Source organism: Polyodon spathula, chromosome 5 (genome assembly GCF_017654505.1).
Source record: "Polyodon spathula isolate WHYD16114869_AA chromosome 5, ASM1765450v1, whole genome shotgun sequence".
Classification (NCBI taxonomy): domain Eukaryota; kingdom Metazoa; phylum Chordata; class Actinopteri; order Acipenseriformes; family Polyodontidae; genus Polyodon; species Polyodon spathula.
Window position 1 is genome coordinate 48,567,277 of NC_054538.1, and position 21,136 is coordinate 48,588,412.

The 21,136-nt window shown below is 37.2% G+C and overlaps 1 protein-coding gene across 4 annotated transcripts in view; it reads left to right on the top strand.

The window, feature by feature from the left end:
• Positions 1-21,136, top strand: part of enah (ENAH actin regulator) — a 234,966-nt gene that overhangs the window by 143,404 nt on the left and 70,426 nt on the right. The gene's annotated exons all lie outside the window — the stretch shown is intronic.

A 21,136-nucleotide genomic window follows, 5' to 3' on the forward strand; every position in this document is an offset into this window, starting at 1 on the left:
GGACACTCCGCCACACGACCCAAGGGACTTTTTCGACCTGAAAAAAGAAACAAGGATCAGGGGTCACAAATGGAGATTAGACAAAGGGGCATTCAAAACAGAAAATAGGAGGTACTTTTTTACACAGAGAATTAATTGTGAAGGTCTGGAACCAACTCTCCAGTAATGTTGTTGAAGCTGATACCCTGGGATCCTTCAAGAAGCTGCTTGATGAGATTCTGGGATCAATAAGCTACTAACAACCAAACGAGCAAAATGGGCCGAATGGCCTCCTCTCGTTTGTAAACTTTCTTATGTTCTTAATATCTTAACATGCATTGTGTTGTAACAAATGTATCAAGAGTCAAGTCGCATTGTTAAAACTGGATAGTCATTACCTTTTAAGCAGGTTACAGTGGTCAGTAAAATGTGTGCTCACCAGCAAAACAAAGTTGAGTTAAAATCCCAATTACGTATCAGACACTGTGGCCTTGGAGGTTTATGTTTGAAACTGATTGGAGCATGCTGTTCTCTCATTTCATGAAAATTGTATATATTGGAAACAAATGGAGCATTTTTTTTTTCTTTTTTTAAAGAAAGCAGTCATTGCAAATTTGATTTTAAATGGTGAAGTTTACTGGGTGGGGTGGAAGTAATTTTTGTACATTGTTTATTATAGACGAATCAAGGCGACCATTGCATTTAATATTTTTTGACCAAAAAAAAAAATTGAACTCTGCTTTGGGTTCATGTTTACATTAAACTTTGTATTTGTTGTATCGGTCAAGAATAAACTGAATGAAGTAGTTTACATATGAATGTTCTTAATAGGTGAAGAGTGTTGTAGCTGTTTTTTTTTTTTTTTTTTTTTTTTTTTTAAATTGTTTCACTTCCCTTTTATTTCAAAATGTTCAAGTATAGAAAATCTCTCTCTCTCTCTCTCTCTCTCTCTCTCTCTCTCTCTCTCTCTCTCTCTCTCTCTCTCCCCAGCAAAAAGTTGTTATAAAGTGAAAAAGCCACATTTTCAAGTGTATGTATATGGAAAAACAATGTATACTATAGTTCACCTCTCTGAAATACACGTCTTGGTTCATTAGCATTAAAAAAAATAAACACTAAAAACACAGAATATCAGAACAAACAACTATTTACTAATATTACAGGGATGTGTAAAACAAAAGTATACACACCACTGTATTGTACACATAGTATTACAACAACATACTATCAATATCCTTAAAAACAGTGAAGAAACTTGGTATACAGTACTTAGATTTAATACAGAACATAATTTTAAAAGATGTAATTGTCCAATTTTATTTTTTTTTATTTTTTTTTAACAATTCGCCACTTCCAGCTGTAAATCACTCTCAATTTTGCGTGCAGCTTTGTAGCCTATTTCAACGATACAACAAATTGAGAAGCCAAACATTTCTGCTACCTGTACTTGTTTATCACCAGGTTCACGTAGTGCCTCCAGAATCCAAACTTTATCGGCTATAGAAAGGTCTACACGTTCTGAAGCCATGATGACAGACGACAGTCAGACTCAATAAATGTACAGCTGCATTATGAAAACTGTTACATAAATAGACACTGCGATGCATGCGCGCAATGCATTTGGGAGTTCAGTTCAAAGTGACAGACAAGCAAACCAAGTGCGAGAAGGACGGCGGGTCGGGAGAGGGGAAGAGGGAGTAGGCTCGCCCCAGGTTCGGCTGCTGGAGTGGGGCTGAAGCAAGGCTGAAGCATCTCGTCTCGCAGCAAAAAAGTAAATGCATTAGGAAAGATAACCACGTAATAGGCTTAAAATGTATTTAATTATAAAACCAATGCTGAATAAGATGTCTGTGTTATAGTGCAGCTTTTTTCAGTTCAGATACTGTATCAAAAGGGAGAGACAGAAATGGAAGTTAGACTGAGAAGTTGTAGAAGTACAGTATTAGGGGTCTCCCGAGTGGCGCATACAGTAAAAGCACTCGCGTAGAGTGCAGGATGCGCCCTGTAGTCTGGATGTCGCTAGTTCCAGTCCAGGCCATTCATTTGCTGAGTGAGGACGGGAGCTCCCAGGGGGTGGCGCACAATTGGCTGAGCGCCACCCAGGGGGAGGGAGGGTTATGTCGTTTAGGGTGTCCAACGGCTCACCGCGCACAAGTGATCCGTGTGGTCTGGCCGGGCAGCTGCGGGCTGCCTGTAAGCAGCCCAGGGCTGCGTTGTCTTCTGACACTGTGTATCTCTGGGTGGCTGCTTGGCAAGTCTGCAGTATGTAAAAAAGCGGGCCGCTAATGGCACATGCTTCGGAGGACAGCGTGTGTTCGTCTTTACCCCTCCCGAGTCAGTGCAGGGGTGGTAGTGGTGAGCTGAGCTAAACTAAAATAGTTGGACACTACTAAATTGGGGAGAAAATAACAAAAAAAAAAAAAATGAAATACAGTATTGCAAAAAAGAAATACAGTATTGTATGAATCACTAGTATACGGAATTGGGGGACATGCTGTAGGAGCATTATGTCCGAGGTGCATTATAATCGAGAGCCTTATAGAGAGGGAGCACTTAGGCTTTGCAGGGCCCTAGGCAGTGATTGGTCCAGAACATTCAGAATGCTACAGTAGTAACTGTGTCTTAAAGTTAGTATAAAGGTGCATCATGTAATCATATGCACCCGCCTATACTGATACGGTACGTTGATATAGTAAATAATGTTCATGATCTTAAAATGATAATGAATACTTGTTTCAGTTAGTTTTGTTAGACTTTATTATTTTTATATAATTCACAACTCCAAAGCACTCAAGTTTCAGTCAAACATATCTTTTTTATTTTTTATTATTATATTTAATGAACATGCCCCCATAGGCCTGTTGATAAATACTGTAATGCCTGAAGTCAGTTCTCACAGGTCAGTGACAAGAATGACCAGGCATAAATAAATAAATAGTGTTAATAACAAAACAAAAAAATCCCACATTGACACTTGACACTGTGTGCAATGCCACTTTTCCCTTTTTTAAAAATAAAATTAATACAAATTATCCCCTGGGCTTTATCAAATCCATTTTATGCTATAGACTACGTAAGAAAATAAATAAGATGTTTTCCTAGATTTAGCGGCCGCAAAGTCCTTTATCAAATCTGAGTATTCTACATTCTTGGCCAAATTTGACAATCTTTTTTTGAGTCATGTCTGTAATATTTTAATTTTTTCTAAAAAGACAAAAAAAAAACTTAGGGTATCTTAGATGTAGGTAGATGTTGTTATTTAAAAAAAAAAAATCTAATTTTATATATATATATATATATAAAGTTGTGAATTATATATGATAGTCAACTAACAAACTAATATCCTTAAGGAGTACAAAAAGACAATCATTGAATTGACAACAGAACTGACAGAAGGCACAGATGTCATTGTCCGTCCATCAATAGTCCAAAGCATCTTTGACCATTGTTCCATAGTCCAATTTCTGTGTTCTTGTGCATATTTTAGCCTTTTAGTCATGTTCCCCTTTCTTAACAGAGGTATTCTTACTGCAACACATCCTTTAAGTTCTGATTTCAAGAGTGACCGTGAAGGAACTAATAGCACACACACACACACACGTGTGTGTGTGTGTGTGTGTGCGCACGCTGTTAGTTCCTTGCTGCATTAACTCGTTAACTATCATTAAATGCATTAAATTGTCAATAGTGCTACCTTTTGCAACTTAAATTCACTGACAACATGTTGACTCGAACTCAGTCTTCAAACAAATCCTGCATTCAAAATAAAAAAAACAACAAAAATAAAAAAGCACTATCATATAAAGCATTCTCCCATGAACTTGCTAAGATTAAAAAAATAAATAAAAAAAAAGATAACATATAGAATACTGTATATTATATATACAGGCACTTTATAGAATAGTGTGTACTCCTGTATGTATAGGTAACATATAGGATATTGTGTACTGTATATACAGGTAGTTTATAGAATAATCTGTATTCCTGTATATACAGGTAGTTTATAGAATAATCTGTACTCCTGTATATACAGGTAATTTATAGAATAATCTGTACTCCTGTATATAGAGGTAGTTTATAGAATAATCTGTACTCCTGTATATGCAGGTAATTTATAGAATAATCTGTACTCCTGTATATACAGGTAATTTATAGAATAATCTGTGCTCCTGTATATACAGGTAACTTAGAAAATATTGTGTACTCCTGGCCATCAGGCTGTAGTTAATCAGAAAGTGGGGGCCGCGGGACACACAACACACATCTGACTAAAATACAAAATAAAATAACTCCCTCTCTATAATGCACATATAGTGAAGCAAAAATATAACTTTCCATGTATTAATCATACGTAAAGCAACATGTAATCAACGCTATATTTTTTACAAAAAAAATAGGTAACATTACCACTCGTGGATAATTTTAAGTAGCAGTTTTGTAAATTGTAAATTAAAGGCGGTTGAAAGTTCAGTTTGAAGTAACAGACAAGCAAACCAGGTGTGAGAAGGAGAGCAGGTTGGGGGAGGGTAAGAGGGAATGGGCTCGCCCCAGGTTTGGCTAATGGCGCTCTGGCTGAAGCGAAGCTGAAGCGTCTCGTCTCCCGGAGAAAGCTGAAGCTTCTTTCGCAGCAAAAAAGTAAATACATTAGGAAAGATAACCACATAATAGACCTAACATTTATTTAGTTCTAAAATGCATGTTGAATAAGATGTCTTTGTTATAAAGTGCCAGCGCAACTTTTCTTCAGTTCAGATACTGTATCAAAAGCCAGAGATAGAAACGGAAGTTAGACTGAGAAGTTGTTTACAGTTTGAACAATGCTGTTACTGTATTTACTGTAGAAATATTGCATGAATCACTAGTATAGGGACTTGGGAGACCTGCTGTAGGAGTGTTATGTCCGATGCGCGTTATAACCGAGAGCCTTATAGCGAGGGAGCACTGTAGTCCATAAGATTTGTTTTATTTAGTTTTTGTAGTAATAAATTACTCTGCTGTTAACTTGCTGAGCACACTGCTACAGTTTTGTATTTATAAAAAAATGTAAATACAAAAAATGAAGGCAGAAAACTGTGACAATCCCGCTTTTCCCGGGATGTCAGGTAACCCAGTACAAAGTCTTTTGTTGTACACAAATAATTTGTTTTGATATTTTTATAAAATAAGAAACAAACACTAAAAGCCACAAACAATGTTTTTTCTTTCTAAAAGAACGACAAACAAAAACCTTTACCAAAAAATCAAAGCCTGCCGCGACATGCTGTTGGTATATGCCAGCGTTATTGCTGAAACCCTCCTCTAACCAGGTTGCAGCATTATTGCAGCTAGTCCACAATGTATCATGCAAATTAGGTTGCTGCAACCTAGTGGCAACAAGGTTGCAAAAATTGGTAGCAGCTAAGGCAGGAGTAGGATCCACAAAAGCCTGAAATGGATTTCAGTGAAACATACAACCGTACACAGGTCGTCGCTTGAAAGGGAAATCTCAGTTTAGTGTTCAGTCCTTCAGTCTGCTTCGATCCAGGTAGTACCCGTGTCCATATTTTACAGTTCTCCACAGCGGGAACTACAATGCATAGTTTGAGCATGCCAACATTCTGAATCTTGCACTTGCACACAACTGTATTACTTGCATGATTTTAAAAAAAGCAGTGCTGGTGTGTGCCTAAGGGATGCGGGTACCCATGTTCGTGCGAGCCTTGCTTTAGATCCTGTGTGTTGAGGGGGAATATGGGTCCACAGACTTTGGGCTCGGTAAGTCTAAACAGGAATTTTAATAAGATTCAGATCTAACATGAAGCCTGTTAATTGTGCAGTACTGCCATGACTAAGTGGGTGGAGGTTGGAGGTAGAGAATGAGTGGAGAATCATCCCTATTCTCCAATAACAATCTTGAGTAGGGAGCTTGCATAGTTGTTGCAAAATTTAAATGTTTAATGATGTTTCAATGTAGAACACATGTTGGTTCAAAACAAATACATTTATTTAAAGGCTGAGTGATTTTACTAATGTATTTGGGCACTCGTAAAGAATATTCACTGATAAATTCAAGCCCTACTGTACGTATATATCTAGAGAACCACTTATCCACTTGTGAGGACATTTTCTAAGACCATCCCCAGCACGTTATATTGTAACAGACAACCGCTATACCCCAGATCCTATCAATAACTTGTGCTAAAGGGAATCTCCTTTGTAAGTTTAATCAAAATAAATAAGCGGTTTGATGGACAACCTCTATACACAATGTAGAGGGGTTTTCTAATTGTCATTTTAAGCTTGCTAAGGACATTCTATTTTACAAGTTATTGATGGTCTAATATCTGGGGATAATCTGATAATGCAGGTTGTCTGTCTGTGTCACACTTATTTCTATGTTGCTGAAGTTGGGATGAAACTAGCTAAAGACATTAACAGAAATTATTATTCATATAAAAGTGGGCGTTTCATTCATTCAGCATATGTTGGATGTAGGTCATCATGGTAACTTTATGATACTGGTGGATCTAATATTATCTCTAGTCAGAAGAAAAGTCATTGGCTTGTTTTCTGTTTTAATGTAGCTGTTTAAAATTACTTTGAAGTTTCGTTGATGCAGATATAGTTGGCTGTGCCTAATCAGGATACTGGTATTGAATACTGATACTGAATTAGGATTGCTGCTTAAATGGGATACAACTCTGGGAGACGATTCTTCCCAATGCTATTTATGTTGTTTATTTGGGACGTCACTTATTTTAATTTGGGTAGTGTTTTCAAATAAGTAACAGAGATCGCTTTTCAGAGCAAGACAGGTTGCGTAGCACAGTGCAGTGAGTGCTTGATTATGCTTTGACTTGAGTAAATTGCATACACCATGTTTAACTCTTGAAGAAGGAGGAGTCTCCTGTGGTTCCTCAGGCTGCTATTGCAAAGAAAGTTGGTGTGTATAAAATGATCTCAGATTAACAGGTACAGTAACTTTGAGGCATCTATAAATATACAAATTGAGCTACAATTCAGGTTCTAGGAGTCAAAATGAACTTGAAACCATACCTCGTGACGTTAATGAGTTAATTCATGGCATAACTCATTGTTGGATAGAAACATTGTACTGTAACATAAAGGAATGTGTGGGCTAATGCAGCATGTGGAATGTTAGACTATTTTTAGACATTTAAATAAACAGGTGTTTCTGGTGTGGAATGGTGAACTGTTTTTCAGGAGGGAACAAAGAGAAACTTCTGTTGAAGATTCCTTATCAGCATAGTGATTCAGGGTCCTTGACAGCCATTGTATGTATTTTTTCTGGTTTGACCTTTTTTTTTCTTTTTTTACTGGTATTTATTAAAGCCAGAATAATAGGGTGATCAAGTCCAGCTTTTTAGCCACCAAGTCATAATGGTTTCAAAATTGAGTGCGCTCAACTGATAGAAACCAGTAGGCAAACACTGCACATTTCAAAGACCTGTTCTAATTCTGACTTTTACCTTAAATGGGGGGGGGGGGGGGGGGGGGGGGGGGGTGCCATGGCACTACAATTAAGTAGTGCCATGGCAAAATAATCATCTTTTAATCCAGCTGTGGCTATGGAACCTGAAACAAGTGATGTGATTGGTCAATGTCTGTATATAAGATGTATCCTTTTCACAATAAAAATCACTATGCTGTCAGAATTTTCAGCCTTGACCAACTGTCTGAAAATATGTCTCTTAGTCTGAAGATACTCAACTACAAACAATAATGAATGTTGCTATTAACATAATTTGGTGTAAAGGGATGTCCTGTTACTGACTGATATTTTCAATATACTATTATGGAAAAATATAAACATTATTTGGTGTATAGTAGATGGTGTCAACTACTAAAAAAAAATCTATTTGCAAAATAGTATTTACTATTTTTTATTTAAAATACATTACTGGCAACCTATTTTCTCTGTGTATTTAGATAGATTTGTTGACCACTATTACCAATTTAAATAGTTTCCAACCCTTTCAGGCCCAAGCATTTTTCAGTAGGATGCTTCCCCAGGACCAGGCGTTGCTAAAATAACGGTAGAGTATGAGCCCTCATTGTATATGAGACTTTTTCTTTTGTGCGCCTCGGAATACTGTTCTTTTAATAATGTCTAGGTAAGGCTTGTTAAAACCTTGCTTTGCCACTGTGGGGAGACCTTTTTAAGTGCTTCTAAGAACCTTTTTTAAATAGATTCTATATTCTCGCTTTGCAGACTTTCTGTTTTGTCATGTAAGCTGTGAAACGTGTATTGAAAATTAGAGTTTGCAAAACAATACGGCACCGGTATTATAAACCGTAATTTACAAATTGATTTGATCAGAAGGGTTAAAAAATGAGCTCTTTGCAAAATGCTATTAAATGTTTCTTTGATCTTGAAAATGATGCCTCTTCCTCCCACATCACCTTGACTTTTATATAGCCTACTGTCTGACTGCGACAAATTAACACCTGCTTTTCAGAGTTCTTAAAATAATCACGCAAGTACGAGGCCCGCAATTACTGGCAACTTGAATAAATTAGACAGAATATTTAATACTTAATTTACAAAATCCCCTCCCAATTTTAGTGGTTTCATTCAGAAATGCCCCAGAATTACATATGCATATACAGAATTACACATGCATCAAGAGCACACAGAGACATTGCCCCAGCAAGTCACGTATTAATTGTGTGTTTATGCCATTGCATGTGTTTTATAAATCCCATCCAAGAATTCAGAACCCTCAGCGCCCGTTTTACGGTTGTAAAACATGCACAGTCCTTTATAAATCTGGGCCTAAATACTCCTATCAGTGATGTCACACGGGGGGGGGGGGGGGGGGGGGGGGGGGGGGGTAAGTGGGGGGGGGGGGGGGGGGGTGGGGGGGGGGGGGGGGGAACGTCAGTCTCTCCCCTGTCTATTGATGTTTCAAGACTCTATTGCAAAGTATGGTGGCCCTGTAAGTCATCAAAATGAAGTACTTTTTTTTGTCATGTTTACACAATCGCTGTCTAGAAACCCACTTCAGTATGATCCTGGTCCTTAAAGAGTTAACTATTTTAATCATCCCTGTCTGGTATCTGTTGCTTCCAACACTTGGGATACCATGTAACCCTGTCATTTTATCAACACCCTATTAAAGTTGCAATAGTTTATGTCTCCTGGCGGGAAAGTTAAGCCTGATGCTGTTTATTCATGAAATCTACCTCACTGACAGATTATCTTTCAGCAGTGTCAATCAAAAATGCATCGTGGAGAAGAGGGAGACTTTATTTTTCTACTTTGTGTTTTTATTTTTTATATCATTTAAGATGTTTCATTTGGCTTTCATATTAGTGGTACACTCTCTTTTGAACATATTAAAAAAAAAAAAAAAAAAAAAAAAAAAAAAAAGTGAAATATATATACAAAGGGCAGCCTACAGAAATACATATTCAAAATCTCTTTTGTTTTACCAGATATTTAAGTAACCGTGTACATTATTTGTCTTTTTTTTCACTATTAAAGACCAGTATTAAATGGTTGGTTAACAGATTGTACTGTTGAAACCCAGAAACGTAATGCATCCAACTGTTAAGCTCATATTCTGACAGACATAGCACAGATGTGAACTCGTTTTTATTTAAAGCCACTGCATCAGCTTGAAAGGATACTACAAATAAGACATGTTTTATAAGTTTTTTTTTTTTTTCTAGAAAGCATCTGCTTTGGCACAACCTTTGCTAGTTTCTTTATTTGTATTAGTTACATTGTGATATCATGCGGCCCAGTCTTACAAACAACTATTAAAAAAGGTCAGGGGTATTTGAGTCTCTTTTTTCCCCTCAGTTGGTAGCATGTGATCTTGTTTTGTAACCTGTGGTTAATAATACAGCCAGAGCTGACATGACACAGACCAGTAAAGCTAATCACTTGCCTAGTCCATGTGATGAGGCTAGACACTGTGTCTCCCTGGCTTGCTAGAAAAGCATTGAGGGGGGGAGGCCATAACCTGACTTAACCTCTCCTCTCCAGGGGTCTGTGTTCATAAACCCGCTGGTTGAGTTGCTAAACTGGGATGTTTACTACCGTCTCAGATTTGATCAAGGTGGAAGATGTTTTTACAAAGAGACACCACACACAGTAACCGGAATTGTGGAAGTTTGAGATACTGAAATCTGTTGTGTAAGAGACACTGAAATCCATTGTATGAGATACTGAAATCCATTAAGAAATACTGAAATCCGTTGTTTTAAGAGATACTGAAATCCATTGTTTAAAGGTACTGCTGGATTACAGAAGATAATATTGCTGCTAATGTGAATCCATCATATTTGGACAATTTTATTGGAAGCAGTGAGTCCACCTCACAAATGTCCATACACACTATTTCTATCAGACCCCAAATAACATACACAAAGTTATAGTTTATTATAAAACGGATTGTTAGAATACTGCATGCTGATTATTCCATCAGTGTTCCAAGCCGTTACAATATCCAGCACAGTGTCACGATTAGGAACTACTTGGGAACAAAAGCAAATCACTGCACCATCAAAATCAAAGAAAACAACTGTCAAAATACCTGCTGTCATGGAAGATACTGAAGAGATCAGGGTGTCTTGTCATATCTTCCAGTTTTTGTTAATTTGCACTACAAAAGACTGTTTTGGTATTGTATTTGTAGTACATACCAGTGATTTTCTGTAACGTTGGTCGGACCCAGTTGTCAGTTTTATTTTCCTAATTTTAGTTGGTATCAGACGTCTTTTTGTTAAACCGACTCTTCATTTAATTTTGGCTATTTTTATATTTTTCGATAGTATTTACATTATTACACGCAATGTCTTAACCATCCGACTCGCCTTTCTTCACTGTTTCTTACTACCACGCACGCACTCACTAGCTTTTCAGGTACAAAATCTTTCAAAAAGGTAAATGTACAGTGGCTTGCGAAAGTATTGACCCCCCTTGGCATTTTTCCTATTTTGTTGCCTTACAACCTGGAATTAAAATGGATTTTTTGGGGGTTTGTATCATTTGATTTACACAACATGCCTACCACTTTGAAGATGCAAAATATTTTTTATTGTGAAACAAACAAGAAATAAGACAAAAAAACAGAAAACTTGAGCGTGCATAAGTATTCACCCCCCCCCCCAAAGTCAATACTTTGTAAAGCCACCTTTTGCAGCAATTACAGCTGCAAGTCTCTTGGGGTATGTATCTATAAGCTTGGCACATCTACCCACTGGGATTTTTGCCCATTCTTCAAGGCAAAACTACTCCAGCTCCTTCAAGTTGGATGGGTTCTGCTGGTGTACAGCAATCTTTAAGTCATACCACAGATTCTCAATTGGATTGAGGTCTGGGCTTTGACTAGGCCATTCCAAGACATTTAAATATTTCCCCTTAAACCACTGGAGTGTTGCTTTAGCAGTATGCTTAGGGTCATTGTCCTGCTGGAAGGTGAACCTCCGTCCCAGTCTCAAATCTCTGGAAGACTGAAAAGACTGGTTTCCCTCAAGAATTTCCCTGTATTTAGCACCATCCATCATTCCTTCAATTCTGACCAGTTTCCCAGTCCCTGCCGATGAAAAACATCCCCACAGCATGATGCTGCCACCACCATGCTTCACTGTGGGGATGGTGTTCTCGGGATGATGAGAGGTGTTGGGTTTGCGCCAGACATAGCGTTTTCATTGATGGCCAAAAAGCTCAATTTTAGTCTCATCTGACCAGAGTACCTTCTTCCATATGTTTGGGGAGTCTCCCACATGCCTTTTGGCGAACACCAAACGTGTTTGCTTATTTTTTTCTGGCCACTCTTCCGTAAAGCCCAGCTCTGTTGAGTGTCCTGCTTAAAGTGGTCCTATGGACAGATACTCCAATCTCCGCTGTGGAGCTTTGCAGCTCCTTCAGGGTTATCTTTGGTCTCTTTGTTGCCTCTCTGATTAATGCCCTCCTTGTCTGGTCCGTGAGTTTTGGTGGGCGGCCCTCTCTTGCCAGGTTTGTTGTGGTGCCATATTCTTTCCATTTTTTAATAATGGCTTTAATGGTGCTCCGTGGGATGTTCAAAGTTTCGAATATTTTTTTATAACCCAACCCTGATCTGTACTTCTCCACAACATTGTCCCTGACCTGTTTGGAGAGCTCCTTGGTCTTCATGGTGCCGCTTGCTTGGTGGTGCCCCTTGCTTAGTGGTATTGCAGACTCTGGGGCCTTTCAGAATAGGTGTATATATACTGAGATCATGTGACAGATCATGTGACACTTAGATAGCACACAGGTGGACTTTATTTAACTAATTATGTGACTTCTGAAGGTAATTGGTTGCACCAGATCTTATTTAGAGGCTTAGTTGCAAAGGGGGTGAATACATATGCACGCACCACTTTTCCGTTATTTATTTTTGAGAATTTTTTGAAACAAGTTATTTTTTTCATTTCACTTCACCAATTTGGACTATTTTGTGTATGTCCATTACATGAAATCCAAATAAAAATCCATTTTAATTCCAGGTTGTAAGGCAACAAAATAGGAAAAATGCCAAGGGGGGTCAATACTTTCGCAAGCCACTGTAATATAGAAAAAAACTTGAAATGAAATTAATACCACAAAACAATCAGATTGGGCTGTTAAATGCTTAAATGACTGTCTGTGGAAAAAAAAAGCACCAACAAAGCACGGTAAACTCGCTTGCGCTGTTTGGTATACGCAGAGCCAATGGGAGTGAATTACCTAGCAACAGTGCTGCATAGATATGCTGGAAGGCAGGCATCCCACAGATATACAACTAAGCAAGTTTTTTTTTGATAGTTATTTAAAGTCTTTATTTAAAAAAAATGAATTGCTTTTACTGAAATAAAAGAAATTAAATAAATTAATGTTTTCCTTGAATGTTATTTTTAGTTCATATGGACTAGTTTCTGTTGTGGAAGGTTTTACCTCAATGTTAATAAATCTTTAGAAACTATATAGATTTCTCCCTTCTTTTTTTATAAAATGTGTATAAATCACAGGTACAGTGCCTTATGGCTTAAGTATCCTGGTTTGTTATAGCCTGTTACAATAATAACTATGACTATGGATAAGACCCGTACACTTCAATTCAGTCAATATGCCAATAAAATGCAAACAAAATAATCAAAGAAAACAAATTTCAATTAATGCACAGTAAATGAAGCTACCTTAATAAATCTAAACTGACCTGCTCACAGAAGCCTCTAATTTAAAGTATCTTCCAGTTCACTAAGACTCCAAATGGTAGGCTACAATGTCCCTTTGAATCCAGGTGTTTTGTAAGCATGGTCTTCTTCAAGTCTGGTTGGTCCACACAGCTTCACCTTATTCCAGTTTCAAAATGGTTTGGGACCTCAACTTACGTTTAATTTTCTTTCAGTACTTTTGCATTTGGCTGTTTTATTTGGTTTATTAGGTCTGCATTAAGTTTACACAGAGTATTTTAACAGATCCTACAGACTTAGCAACTTTTTTTGTTTATCTCAAACTTTGAGCTTCAGCTTTTCACTTCTTAGGATGCATTTTTTAACAAAGGATTAAGTTAGGGTACGCCAGCTGGGTGCTTGTGTGTGCCTCCAGTGCTTGAAGCACCAGCACCTTTCATCAACAAACCATTTTAGAAACCTGAAAAGAAAACAGCCCCAGCCATCTGGACACCCAAACTAAGTATGAAACCACCGTTTTCCCTACTGAGGGCTATCAGAATCAATCCGCAAGTCTCTTGACACAGGGGTTCTACTGATAGACTGGAGAATTGCAAAGTTAATACTGATCCACAAAAAGGGAAACAAAACCGAACCAGGTAACTACAGACCAATAAGCCTGACTTTTATTATATGCAAACTTATGGAAACTATAATAAACTCCAAAATGGGGGAGGGAAAAAATACCTATGTGCTAACAGTATCCTTGGAGACAGTCAACATGATTTAAGGAAGATCGTATATAACTAACCTGCTTGATTTTTTGGGGGATGCAACATCGATAACATCAACAATGGATAATTGCAAAGCGTATGACATGGTTTATTTAGATTTCCAGAAAGCTTTTGACAAAGTCCCGTATCAAAGATTAATTCTCAAACTGAACGCAGTAGGGATTCAAGGAAGTGCATGTACTGTACATGGATTAGGGAGTGGTTAACATGCAGAAAACAAAGTACTGATTAGAGAAGAAAGCTCAAAATGGAGCGAGGTAACCAGTGGTGTACCAATTAGGTCTTCTGCTATTCCTAATCTACAGTACTGACTTCTGGTGTAGTAAGCAAACGTGTTATATTTGCAGATGACACAAAAGTAGGAGGAGTGGCAAACACTGTTGCAGCAGCAAAGGTCATTCAAAATGATCTAGACAAGATTCACAACTGGGCAGACACATGGCAAATGACATTTAATAGAGAAAAGTGTAAGGTACTGCATGCAGGAAATAAAAATGTACGTTATAAATATCATATGGGAGATATTGAAATTGGAGAAGGAATCTATCAAAAAGACCTAGGAGTTTTTGTTGACTCAGAAATGTCTTCATCTAGACAATGTGGGGAAGCTATAAAAAAGGCCAACAAGATGCTCAGCTATATTGTGAAAAGTCTTGAATTTAAATCAAGGGAAGTAATGTTAAAACTGTACAATGCACTAGTAAGACCTCATCTTGAATATTGTGTGCAGTTCTGGTCACCTCGCTATAAAAAAGATATTGCTGCTCTAGAAAGAGTGCAAAGAAGAGCGACCAGAATTATTCCGGGCTTAAAAGGCATATCATATGCAGACAGGCTAAAAGAATTGAGTCTATTCAGTTTTGAACAAAGAAGACTACGCAGCGACCTGATTCAAGCTTTCAGAATTCTAAAAGGTATTGACAGTGTCGACCCAAGGGACTTTTTCGACCTGAAAAAAGAAGCAAGGACCAGGGGTCACAAATGGAGATTAGACAAAGCGGCATTCAGAACAAAAAATAGGAAGCACTTTTTACAATTAAGGGATGTTAATATGAACCGTCTACATACAGAAAAGTGCTTGACCTCCCAAAAAGTCCCGCCCACTTAGTGCTTAAACTGCCAATGCTTTGTAAAAAATGTGGTCTCATTTCAGTTTTATCTGCTGTCGGCATTGTTCGATTTGGAATTTTAGTAAAATGTTGGTTTTGGTTCAGTTTGGGAAAATCATTCTATTCCTAATTTCTCTTGATAGTGAGCATTAAAAAAAAAGACTGAAGGAAAGGAATTATATAACACTATGTAACACAATTTTTGTTCCTGGGTAGTAAGTGTTATTTCCTAAGTGCTTATGCCTCAAAAGTATAGAAAATGGCTATTATTCCCCACAAACTTTGCATTTGTGACCAGGACAGTGATATTTCAAAATATCACTATTTTCAATGGGAAAACGGGCAAATGTGCGTCTTCGTTCAAATAAAGTCAGAAAAAAACAACATATGAATCCAAATTAACATGTATTTATACTAAAGTAATACAAAAATGACTACAAAAGATTTAGAAGCGAGTAGTTTTTTGAGATTTACGATTATACTGTATTTAGATGTAGTAGTATAAATAAATACCCTATTGGTGTAACCTCATTACAATATTTACCTTAGTGGTACAGTACTGATTATATTTACTCAGAATATAATCTTTTTGAGCTTGTTGCTACAATGTACACTCTGAGGGTACCATTGTTTTAATGCGATGCAGGGCCAACCTAATTCTAAAACTTCACACACGCACACACAGAAGATTGTTATGGTCAAAACAGTAAGTTATAGTTAGGGATTCTACTTTTCAGTTATAACTGATAAAACCCGATAAAACAACCCCGATACAAAAATAAATAAATTGATGGATAGCCAATAAACACCGGAAAAACTACTGCAAATGTAGTAATACAGTGGCTGTCAAAAGTATTCACCCTCTTGGACTTTTCCACATTTTTTATTGTGTTACAACATGGAATCAAAATGGATTTAATTAGGAGTTTTTGTCACTGATCAACACAAAAGTCCATAATGTCAAAACGAAAAATAAAATCTACAAATTGTTCTAAATTAATTACAAATATAAAAACAGAAAATAATTGATTGCATAAGTATTCACCACCTTGAGTCAATATTTGGTAGAGGTACCTTTGGCAGCAATTACAGCTATTTGGATAAGTCTCTATCAGCTTTGCACATCTGGACACTGCAATTTTTGCCACTTCTTCTTTGCAAGATTGCTCAAGCTCTGTCAAATTGGATGGGGACCTTTGGTGAACAGCAATTTCCGACTCTTTCCACATATTCTCAATTGGATTGAGGTCTGGGCTTTGACTGGGCCACTCCAGGACATTGACCTTGTTGTTTTTAAGCCACTCCAGTGTGGCTTTGGCTGTATGTTTGGGGTCATTGTCCTGCTGGAAGATGAATCCCAGGTCTCTTGCAGACTTCAGCAGGTTTTCCTCCAGGATTTTTGTATTTATAATTAATTTAGAACAATTCGTAGATTTTATTTTTCACTTTGACATTATGGACTTTTTTGTGTTGATCGGTGGCAAAATCTCCTAATTAAATCCATTTTGATTCCATGTTGTAACACAATAAAATGTGGAAAAGTCCAAGGTGAGTGAATACGAGAGCCACTGTAAATACATTTACCAGTGCTGCTGGGCAATGTCCCCCCTTCCTGACTTGTATATATCATTGATTCTTTCTGAATACTTTAAACCCGCCCCAACTACTCCACCTGCAAGATTTAAAATGAGATTACAATCAGGATGGAAACTTGTTAGCTGTATTTAAAGCTGTATTACAGTTAAGATACGGAAGATTTAAAACCGAATTGTGGCGAAATGTACAAAAATGCCTACACACTAAAACCCCAGAATAATGTGCCCGTGACCAGAAAAAAACTATTTACATAAAACTCAAATACCTAAAAATAAGCACCGAAAAATACAATTAATAAAACCAGAAAAACAGAAGCCCTAGTTATAGTCAAATGCATCTAATAGAAGCTGAAGAAAAAAAAAAGGCTAAAAGCCATTCTTACAAATGACGAAAGTATTCTCTTTGGTATCACTGGGCAGCAATACCATTGCAATATCTGGAATTGAAATGTCATCCTGCAGGCAAGAGCTACGTTCTCTTTCCTGGCAGTGCCAGCTGCTTTTATAAAGGTTTAGTGTGCTTTCAGGTTAAGCAAACACATGCAGCACCTGATCAATATCTCTGTCTTACCTGACCTTGTCGTCTTAAAGTAACATTTCTGTGATGGCATTGCATCTCAATGTGTTGAAATGCAGAACGTAGGTTCAAATAAAAACTGAAGTCACATCAGACACATGAACAACAAAAGGCAGACAACAACTGCGCAAACAGCTTTTCAATGTTTCACTTTTTATTATTTTAAGTCTATTTAGGGCAAATTAATGGTTCATATATGGCTCGCTGAGCTCTTCTATTTCTGCCTTGTATTTGAAAGGTGATGTATCCCATTTAAAACTGATAAAGGGTTTAGTAATATGTGATAGAAGCAGGTACAACCAAAATGCAACAAAACGAATGTGTGTAAACATGCAACATGTTTTAATGAATAATTAAGAAATTTGTAAATGTAGTCTGGTTAAATTTGCTTTTTCTCTCTCTTTCCCCGTTAACTGTATAGTATATTTTTTTTGGTTTTGTACAGTAGCAACCAAACCAAAAGGGTTTAAAAGGTTTAGTGAATGGATTAAGAAAATGAATTAGTTTGGAATTGTGCCTAGTTCTTAAAATAGTCTAACCCTGATAATGTTTTCATTTTGGACAGACCAGAACGCTAATGACTATTTTATTTTTTTATTTATTTTAATTCCTGTTATTTTTAAGTAACCCTGCTGTAGATAAACTTATAACACTGACAGTAATCTGAAGGACATTGTTGCTTGACCTTCGCAAGCACGATATGAATATTTTAGTATGGACAGGAAATGCAAACTGCAGCAGGAGTTAGTGCAGCCTCATATCAATATGCAAACAATACGCTGTAAAGCACTGTTCACTAGACCAAGCCCCTTGTACCACACAGAGCGTGCAGCAGGATACTCGTCCTTCTGCATTCAGCAAGTAACTTCATATCTTTATTGAAAAGTGATTTGGGTTTGTGAAGAATCAATGTTTTGGAACCGGAGGAAGGTCTGAAGCACTCATACTGTGCAATGTTAGAATGTAAAAGGGATGGTAGTTCACTTGGGTTCTGAGGACTCTCTGGAAGGTGGTGTTGGCTGCACACCCCAGGACCGTGGAAATGGACTCTGGCAGTATATCTGCTGCCAGAAATGGGATCATGTCTCCCCCTTCTTATGTAGGTGTTCACAACTTTAACTGTTCTCCTCTCAGGGAGAGGGAGGGGCTTTAATTGTGCTTCAGTTTTCACACTGAAATGTATTTTATTTACAGAGTTGCAGTGCATTGTTTTAATAAGCAGGTGCTGGTATTTATTCAGAAAGAAAGGTTGCAGTGTAGATCTGCAAACTGTCTTGGTAACTACTGTGATGAAAGTTAAATAGAATGCAAGCTCAATATGTTAGGTTGGTTTTGGAAGCTTATGAATTTGTGATGCACATTGATTAAAACGGTTCAGCAATTTGAAAGGAAGAATGCAGAAAGTGTTTTATACTGCAAAATAACTCAGAAACTATTCTGCCAATAGGTCAAGATTATATACTGCTGACATTTCTACACAGTACATTCAGTCAGATTTGAGTTAATTTTCTGGATTGTCCATTATTTAATAAATAGTTTGTATTGGGTGTAGATCTAGTGCTTTCTGTTCAGATAGTTGCTGTACATATTGCATTTATTTAAAAATAAATGGTGACTAAAGTTGCCATCAGATATGGAAAGAAAGCTGTATTATTAAACAAAGAAACATGTTTCTCCACTGTTGAGATACAAACAATCCAATATTTACATTTCAGTAAGAAAATTGACCATCGGGGGCAGGGGCGGGCAGGACAATAACAATGTTGACATACAAATGCTAATACAGTAAATACTTTCATGCTTTGCCCTGGGAACATTATAAAACTAATTTAAAGATCAGTGTTGTAGCAAGAATCAAATGCAGTCTAGATTTAAAAATCGATATAGATTGCATGGGAAGGTAGGGAAGTATAGCCTTTGGTGCCTTTGTAGTTTAAAAAAAATACAGTTTAATAAGTTGCATTAAACAAGTATTTCAGCCTGAAAAATTGGGTGGAACTAAAAATGTGCCCTCAGTGTGACCTGAGCTCCCTGCTTGTATTAGAGGAATTTGTGCATTTGCGGTAGACAGTGGTATTTAGACACACACACACTATGTGGTGTTGTTATTAAATAATGTTTACATTTTTTGCTTTTGTCAATGTCTTTGCTGTTGTAGGCTTTTATACCAGTGTCTCCCCACACAATATTTAACCTCTTGTCTGCTGAGGCCCTTTTGATGCTCTGAACTACAAATCTTTTGTGATTTTGGGAGTCAGCTGTTTTGCACCAAAATTACTATATATTTGCTGTGCAGAAGTCTTAGACATGTTGCATTTTTCTACTTTATGCATTATCAGCACCAACTATTTACTCAAAGCCTCCACTAGTATTTGCTTCTTTTATAACAACCTTGACTTGCATAAGGAAGAGTGAAACAGCTCGCATCACTTGGTTTTCAAGGTGTGATATCCGAAGCATAATCAACAAGTACTGAGAAACATCATCTGTAGTTGACAAACCCAGGACTGGAAGACCCAAAAAGCTGTCTAACAAGGATGGGCAACACTTGAAGATAATCTCCTTAAGGAATAGAAAGAAGACAAGCGTTAAATTGACAACAGAACAGGCAGAAGGCACAGGTATCACTGTCCATCCATCAGCAGTCCAAAGCACCTTTGACCATTGTTCCATAGTCCATGCTCTTGTGCATATTTTAGCCTTTTAGTCTGCTTCCCCTTCCTTAACAGATGTACTCTTACTGCAACACATCCTTTAAATTCTGATTTCAAGAGTGACCTTTGTACTGTTGATTTGATGGACAGTGACACCTGTGCCTTCTGCCAGTTCTGTTCAATTCAATGTTTGTCTTCTTTCTATTCCTTAAGGATATTATCTTCAAGTATTGCTCATCCATGTTAGAGTGTTGCGAACTATTTCACTCAATGTTTTTCCTTCTTTATGCAAGTCAAGGTTGTTATAATAGTAGAAATCACTAGTGGATACATTAATAGTTAGTTGAGGCACCTTTAGCAATAATAACCTCTTTTAAATGATTAGGATATTTGTCAGTGAGCTTTTGGCTTGATTCTTTAGTTATTTTAACCATTCTTCAATGCAAACGTGTTCCAGTTCATTCATATTCCGAGGACTTCTCTTGTACACAGCCTTCTTCAACTCGTACCAAAGATTCTCAATCTGATTTAGATTGGGACTTTGACTAAGCCAGTCCAGAACCTTTATTTTGTTCTTGTTTAACCATTCTGATGTAGGTTTTTTTTTTTTTTTTAATTTTTAATAACAGAAATAAAGTAATAATAAAATAAACTATTTACAACATTGCCAATGCTTGTACATTAAAATAATAATAAAATAACTAAGAAAAAGTTTCTAAAATATTGTTATCTAAAAATAAAATTACATACTAAAAATAGAAGCTAGTATGAAGGTAATGGAAAGGAAGCCCATGTCATTTAAGCATCAGTGCAGCCAAATCGGCAGCAGTTGCACTCCATGCCTGTATAGCTGTCAGACGTGCCTTATTAATCCTGGCTGTGGAGCATTCCAAAAAAACAATGCTTCTGAAGTCTGAGAGCCAGGTAGCAATCATAGGAGTAGGGTCTATCCAAAGCCGTAAAATGGATTTCTTGACTGCAGTTAACCCTTCCAGAAGTATCCTGCTCTGGTGTAGGGAAAGGCCCAGGGAGGAGTCATTATTCATTAGAAATACAACCAGATTTTTTATGATCTGAACCTCCGTCAGCTCAGTAACAATTTGAGCTACACTGTCTCAGAATGCAGCCACAATCGGACATTCTCAAAACATGTGTAGGTATGTGCCCACTGCACCAGTCTGACAAACTGCACAGAGCGGACTAGGGGACCTTTTCATTTTAAAAAGCATGTATGGAGTAGCATATGCTTTATGGATAAGTTTAAAGTGTATTAATTGGTGAGCTGGGTTCTTGGAAGCTAAAA